This window comes from Herpailurus yagouaroundi, unplaced genomic scaffold, assembly GCF_014898765.1.
Source record: "Herpailurus yagouaroundi ecotype Mexico unplaced genomic scaffold, PumYag 163, whole genome shotgun sequence".
NCBI lineage: Eukaryota > Metazoa > Chordata > Mammalia > Carnivora > Felidae > Herpailurus > Herpailurus yagouaroundi.
In genome coordinates, this window is record NW_024412404.1 from 33,481,150 (window position 1) to 33,488,845 (window position 7,696).

Sequence of the window (7,696 nt, forward strand, 5' to 3'; positions counted from 1 at the left end):
TTCCTTCCTTCCTTCCTTCCTTCCTTCCTTCCTTCCTTCCTTCCTTCTTTCCATTCTATTATAGGAAGTGAGGTGCTAAGGACATTTTCTGTCAAGATTCTAAACTTTTTTTATTTGTCTTGCCCACATATAGAATGTTGGACATGTAAGTGTCTTAGGCATCATCTGAAGAGAAGTAGAGGCCCAGAGAGGTAGAGGATTTTCTCTGAGGTCAACTAAATGAAACTGTACTGAGGTCAAAATGCTACTACTAGCAGGAATCCACTCAGCCCCAAGTGGAAAGTCATCAGAATAGCAAAGGCAATGTCTGGTTGGCCCTGAAGTGTCAATCCTTTTTTTTAAGAACTTGATTCAATCTCAAACCAGCAAATTCCCTAGCTTCACCTGAAGGAGGGCCAGGATCCCTTGTCACGAGCCTCAGAATCAAACGCAAATCTCTAATCATACTCAGTGCTTCAAAACCCATCAGTTGAGGGCCAGGTAGCCAGTGGGGTTTATGCAGAGTAGGTTCTCAGAAACATAGGGGTCAGGGCTTGGAAATAGACACAAGAGGAAAAAATGACTTTTATTAACCTGTGCCTGAAAGATTTAAAGCATCACTTGATTGTGGAATAAAACCAACACATTAAGAAGCCCTAATGAAAGAAAACTTGAAACTGGTTTTACATGTTGGAAGCCCAGTTTTTCAGATCCATTGTGATATTCTCAGCAGCAGGACATTCACTTTCCCATCCCAATGACTGCAGCAAAGGAATCTCCAAAGTCTATTTCTGGGCCTTAGTTTCTTTTGTAAAACAAGAGGATTTGTCCATATGGCCAGTGTATCTGTATGTACAACCATGTGACTCTATAATCATATCAAAATAATAAAATGACATGTGGTTCGTTAAATTTTTTTATCATTCTGATTTTTCCCCCCTCCCAGTTTGTGGCTTGGCTGAACTGGCTGAACTGAGGGGAATACCTTTAATGCTCCAGATTACTTGTAGAGATTTTTATCTCACAATATTCCCCAAAGAATGTTAGGGCTGCTTCATTTCTCTGAGAGCCTTGCCTAGTAAACAATGTACAAACAAAACACTATTAGAGGTTCAGCAGTGTTTTCTGGAATAATCCCCAGTATGCTCACGATAAAGCCAAACTTCTCAACGTTTATTTATTTTTGGGACAGAGAGAGACAGAGCATGAACGGGGGAGGGGCAGAGAGAGAGGGAGACACAGAATCAGAAACAGGCTCCAGGCTCTGAGCCATCAGCCCAGAGCCTGATGCGGGGCTCGAACCCACGGGCCGCGAGATCGTGACCTGGCTGAAGTCGGACGCTTAACCGACTGCGCCACCCAGGCGCCCCAAAGCCAAACTTCTTTACATGGCCTGCAAGGCCCTTGCCTGATCTGGCTCCTCTGTGCTTTCCAGGATTATATCAGACTCTCTCTCTCCTTATTTAATTTATTCTGGACACATGGCCTTCCTTTAGCTTCTGAAGGCACCATGCTGTTTGCCAACTCAAGGCCTTGATATGGCCTGTTTTCTCTGCCGAAACTGTCTTCCCTCCCTCTTGGTCTGCTTGAATGATTCAGGCCTAAATATCACATCATCAGGGAAGTGATCACCTCATCCAAAACCGAAATCAGGCCACCCTGTCCTTTCTCGTCAAAGCACTCAATAAAATTTGTGATTTACACATATTTCTATGTTTACTTTATTCATCTTCCTAACTAGTCTTTGAGGGAAGGGGCTGTTTCTTTCTGTGTTTGCTATTGTATTTCCTAGCACATAGTAGGTGCTCTTTGGGGACTATTGTGAGATAAAAATCTCTACAATATTTGCGATATTAGTAAAGGAGTAAATGTATTCACAGAAAATTCCCAGCACAGTCAGCCCTTATTGGTTGTTTAGATAGGACATGATTCTTGAGAACCCTTAGTGAAACCATGACTGACCTTGTTTTGGCATTGTGGAAATAGTTATTGGTCCTTCCATAATCTGACAACTCTTCCAATGTGTGTTTATTCAGACTGATTCAACCTCTTTAATGACTCAGTGGGAACACCATTGAGCCAGTTAATGCAAACTCAATTCCCTCAATTCGAGTTCTTGGTCAACTGCAGGGATGTTCTGGCCAAGAAGATACCTGAGATTTCGAGTTTGAACTAAAGTACTCTTAAGAGAAAAAAATCAAGTGAATCTCCAGTGATTGACACTGTCTATGAATAAAAGTGAGAATTAAGTCATATGTGGAAATACTACATAGTCACCTGACTGCAGTCAGTTTTATTTAGCTGTTGCTGGAGCCCCATGGAGAAGGGTTTATTTGTTAAGAATGGAATAGTTCTTTTAAAATTCTGTAGCAATCATCTCTCTCTCTCTCTCTCTTTTTTTCTCCAGTCCATGGAAAGTGTTATCTCAGGCGGCTTTGTGCAGGAAGTTGGGTTTATCACTTCCTCACAGTTGCACTTTGTCTAGGACTTAACTACATGCTATCAGATTACATCAAAATGTAGGCCTTTGTGTGTTTAACTCATCAAAGGAGTGGACCCTCAGGACTTGATATCACTTCACTGCATATGCAGCCATGTAGCAAAACAAAGCCTATCTAAACAGGACAGAACTATTTCTGTTGCGAGGCGACTCTGCTAGCTCGAGCTTGCAGAAATGGTCGGGTTTCAGGTGTCTGTAGTGTTTCACTTCTTGTTTTTATATTTATCTCGTTTTAGAATTGCAGTCATTTGCCTGGTTGTGTGCAAGGAAGGAAACCCAAAATATTACCTACAAGGGAGGAGACAAGATTGCTCCAATCCCCAGTGTCAGTTGGAGGGAGCACTAACCTTTACCTCATCATCTTGATTTTCACTTGAAAGCTGAAGTTGCTGCGGTCAGAGTCTGGGCTCCAGGGATGGCCACACAGGGGGTTTGAATCCTGGCTCCTCTGTTTCCTGCTTGTGCGTCCCGGGGCAAGTTATTTCACCTCCTTGGGCTTCCGTTTCTCTGTCTGAAAAAAGGAAAAATTACAGCACCTGCCTAATAGCCTTATGATATGGAATAAATGATAGGGATGAAATAGTGTGTGAAAAGTGCATATGGAATGTGCTCACCACAGGAGGCATATCAGTCTTGTGAAGCCGGAGGGGTCCTGCACGCCACACCCTGCAGAGTGAGTGGCAAGGCCGGCACAGTCCCGGGCTGGCTCAAGTTTCTCAGGCTGCACTTCCACCTTTGGGGCCTCGTTGCTAGTTTCTTCTCTGCGGAGTTCCCTCTTCTCTGCGGTGGGCTGGCTGCCAGATGCCGCCTCTATTGGCAGCCACAGGAAGCCGATGCAACTGTGAAGTAATACTTCTGCCCCGGGGCTGGCCCCGCCCTGTTGACCAAGGGTTTTAGATCTGCTCAGCCAACTCCTTTTAATATCTTGCCTAAAAAGGACTTCTCACCCTGCTCTGCTGCGCTGGGCGATGGCTGCCTGCCCTAGAGGGCTCAGACAAACAGCTTTCGGGGGATAGAAATGGGGAAGGGAACTTCTTCCTCCCAGACGAATGTTTTGGGAGTTGGGGGTACCATCTTGCAGCAACTGTCTGATATGATGATCATTTACCAAAATCATATGTCAGAGGAAGAGGGATAGGCTTGATTTTATAAAATCCTTCCAAGCCAGTGGAGTATAATGAGGTGCTCTGAAAAAGAAAAAAAATTATTTGCATCATGGCAGTATGCAAATTTTCACAGACCTATGACTGGAAAGAAATTAAATTACACCTAAAAAACTTTATAATTTAAGAAGGTAAATGTTTTTTCTTTTCCTTTTTGAAAGTCTGAAACCATTCTAAATAGGAAATTGAAACAAGCATAATGCTTTATTGCTTCTTTATACTCTGGTTATTCACTGATGGCTCCCTACCTTGATGGTTTCCTCCCTTCCGGCTTCTGAGGTGGCAGATGCCCTGTGAGCCACACTCCACCTCAGCTGTTCAGATCACTTCAGAGCCACAAACACCTTCCATTCAGTGCCAGCTGGCTTTGGCTTGGTGTCAGAGGTTCTCATCCAGTGGATTTTGCCTCTCTGCCTGGCCCCATGGGGTGAGCTCTTTGGCTATCTCTTTAGCTCTTGTCCTTGGATGCTGTCTCTTGGAGCTCCCGTTCGTGACCGGAGGGCCAGTCTCATGTCACCCTCAAGCTCTGCACAAGAGACAGATTCCCAGGCTGGAATCTAGCACCTTGGGCTCTGGGAAGACTTGAGACATTTGGCTACAACTCTCTTGGAACAGTAGTGAATGCTAGTGGAAAACCAGGTCTTTCTTTTGATTGATTTGATTAAAATACATTTTTTTCTAATTGCAAAAGCAATACATGCATACACACGTGCGTGCGCGCGCGCGCGCGCACACACACACACACACACACACACACACACACAAGCTCCTAAACACAGAAATATGTAAAATTTAAAATTGAAGGGCTTCATATTAACCTCCTAGTGATAATTCTTTGTTATATACTGTCTCAGATTTATTTCAGTGCATATAAAAGCATTCTTTTTTTTTTTTTTCAACGTTTATTTATTTTTGGGACAGAGAGAGACAGAGCATGAATGGGGGAGGGGCAGAGAGAGAGGGAGACACAGAATCGGAAACAGGCTCCAGGCTCTGAGCCATCAGCCCAGAGCCTGACGCGGGGCTCGAACTCACGGACCGCGAGATCGTGACCTGGCTGAAGTCGGACGCTTAACCGACTGCGCCACCCAGGCGCCCCAACATTCTTTACTTCACACACAAAAAAATGAGAATGGGATGCATACCTACTCTTCTGTAATTTGTGTGTTTTCCTTAACAGTGTATCTTGAATAGATTGAAATGCCAGCATACACAGGTTTACTCCATTATTTTGTATGACTGTGGCTATTCCACAGTAGAGTGGACTATAAATTATTTACTCCATTCCTTACTCATGGACCTTGCACTATTTAAGATTTTTTTCTTTGGCTTAACAAGCAGTGCAATACTGAACATCCTTGTACAAACATCTTTGTGTGCATGTGTGAGTATTTCTGTAGAATTGTTGGGTTGAAGGGGATGCACATTTCAAATTTTAATTAACTATGTTAAATTGTGTATCGGTGTACCAGTTTGCGATCTGCTAAGAAATCCGAGAAGCCCTGTTTCCTCAAATACTTACCAACTCTAGTATTACTAAATTTTGTAAGTCTACTGGGCAAAAAACTTGTTCATTGGTGTTGCTTTTATTATTAGCAGTGTTGGACATCTTTTAGAATGTTTTTTTGACTATCCATATTTCCTCTTATGAGAGTTTTCTGTTTGTATCCTTTATCCAATTTTCTGTTGAGTTGTCTTTTTCTTTTTTTAATGTTTGTTTATTTTTGAGATGGAGACAGAGCACGAGTGGGGGAGGGGCAGAGAGAGAGGGAGACACAGAATCTGAAACAGGCTCCAGGCTCTGATCTGTCAGCACAGAGCCCGATGGTGGGGCTCGAACCCACGAACCGTGAGATCATGACCTGAGCGGAAGTCAGATGTTCAACCGACTGAGCCACCCAGGTGACCCAATGAGTTGTCTTTTTCTTATTGATCTGTGCAGCAGTTAGGATGTTTTCAGAATGCTTACTAAAAGATGACTTGTATTTATTGTTTATTATTCTAGAATATGATATCTAAAGATAAGGTATTCCCGAGTTGGGCAGTGGCTTAGCAGTCTTGGGTGTAGATACTTTTGCTGCTATGTTTTACTCGGCTTGTGCTTTTGTGGTTTCAAAATGGCTGCCATACTTCTGGTCATCACATTATAGACAGCTATCTCCACAGGTCCAAAAAAGGCTCTCCTATCCCCAATTCTCAAGCTTCGTTTTTGATCATTAAGGAAAACTTCCAACTAGCTTGCCTGCAGATATCTGCCCCTACCCAGGTCCCACTGGCCGGGATTGAGTCGCATGCCCCTTTTCAGGCTATGATACCCATGCATCTGCCATTAAAAAGAATATATTTATTTATTTTGAGAGAGAGAGAAAGTGTGTGCATGCAAGTGGAGGAAGGGCAGAGAGGGGAACAGAGAGAGAATCCCAAGCAGGTTCTGCACCAGCAGGGCAGAGCCCAGTGGGCTCGAATTCACCACCTGTAAGATCATGACCTGACTGGAAGTCAGACGCTTAATGACTGAGCCCCCCTGGTGCCCCAACATCTGCCATTTTTAATGAGATTAGTCTCCTTGCCGTCTCCTGAATTAGTTGAATCAGGCAGATGCAATTTGATTATAGCGCAACAATTTGAATGTAGGTACAAATTCTGAATACCTAAATACCTGAGTGCTCAATACCTGAAATACAAGATTATCTTTGGCTTTGAATGGTGAATGTTTAAAGGATCAGTGTATGACTTGAGCATGGGCAGACCAGCTCCATAATATCTGGCCACTCTCAGTAAGTCATAATATCCTGCTTAAACCCCCAAAGCAGAATAGTGCATGGCTTTCTCCTCTGGGCAGCAAGAGGTGGTTGGACTTCACCTGGTCTGTGAAGCCACTGTTAGGCCAGTTGGGATCTTCTGGCAGAATTTCTGGACCTCTCCAGAGGGGATGAGGGGCCCACAGGTGGCTATAACAATACCTGCCCTTTTAAATGGGTGCTGAGTTCTGACTGAAGGGATGGGAAGCTACAACCTCCTTCACTACTTTTGGAGTAGGGACCTCCCTCTTCTCCCTACTGGGCAGAGAGACAATGGGAAGTAGTAGTTATAGCTTATTTTTGCTTTGGTTATTTCTTGTAAGTCAGTGGTCTCAGAGGAAAGAGAAATCTGATCTTAATTACATCTTTGTGACATGAAAATTACCTTCTTTTAAAAATAAATCTTTGGGGCACCTGAGTGGCTCAGTTGGTTAAGCATCTGACTCTTGATTTCGGTTCAGGTCATGATCATACAGTTTGTGGGTTCGAGCCCCACATTGGGCTGCGTGCTGACAGCAGAACCTGCTTGGGATTCTGTCTCTCCTTTCTCTGCCCCTTCCCTGCTTGTGTTCTCCTCCTGTCTCTCAAAATAAACAAACTTAAAAAAATGCTTATTCAGTTTTTAGAGAGAGAGAGAGAGAGCGTGCGTGTGCGCATGAGCAGGGGAGAGGCAAAGGGACAGGGTGACAGAGGATCTGAAGTGGGCTCTACACTGACAGCAGCGAGCCTGATGCAGGGCTCAAACTCACGAACCAGGAGATCATGACCTGAGCCTAAGTCGGACCTCAACTGACTGAGCCACTCAGGTGCCCCAAGAAAATTATATTTTAATTGGACTAAGATACGTCCTCTGGTTCACCTTTTCTACTCCCAGAGTCTCAATGGATACCAAATGGTATGTTCTGGATACCAAAACTCTTGATTTTTATTAAACTGAGGTTATGGACATGGAAGGCTGAGTTCCAGAATCACTTAGCTCATCTTTATCCTTCTGCCTTGATCTGTTCTAATTTCTCAACTTGACAACCCCAAAATGAAAATTCAAACAAAAGTCAGTCCCCTCTTCTTCCCTCTTAATCCTGTTCCCTACGTCACAATAGTTACTGTGATAGCTGAGTGCTTATTAGGCTAAAAGTATTCACTTTCACTTTTAACCTTAGAGAATCCTACACAGCTATTATTTAAATGTATCCCCATTTTATGTTTTTGCATGCTATTGTTTTTTTTTTCTTTTTTTTTTCTTTTTTTTTTTT

General features: G+C 43.4%; 1 long non-coding RNA gene across 2 annotated transcripts; it reads right to left on the reverse strand.

Moving 5' to 3' along the window:
- Positions 1 to 533: 533 nt before the first annotated feature.
- Positions 534 to 3,618, reverse strand: LOC121037000 (uncharacterized). Of its 2 annotated transcripts, none has more exons than XR_005793561.1 (3): positions 3,094 to 3,618; positions 2,833 to 2,990; positions 534 to 825 (listed from the first exon to the last, which is right to left on the reverse strand). It is a non-coding gene; the product is annotated as an uncharacterized LOC121037000 (long non-coding RNA). The 2 variants fall into 2 exon arrangements; XR_005793562.1 differs by having other exon boundaries at positions 2,827 to 2,990.
- Between the last annotated feature and the right edge of the window lie 4,078 nt (positions 3,619 to 7,696).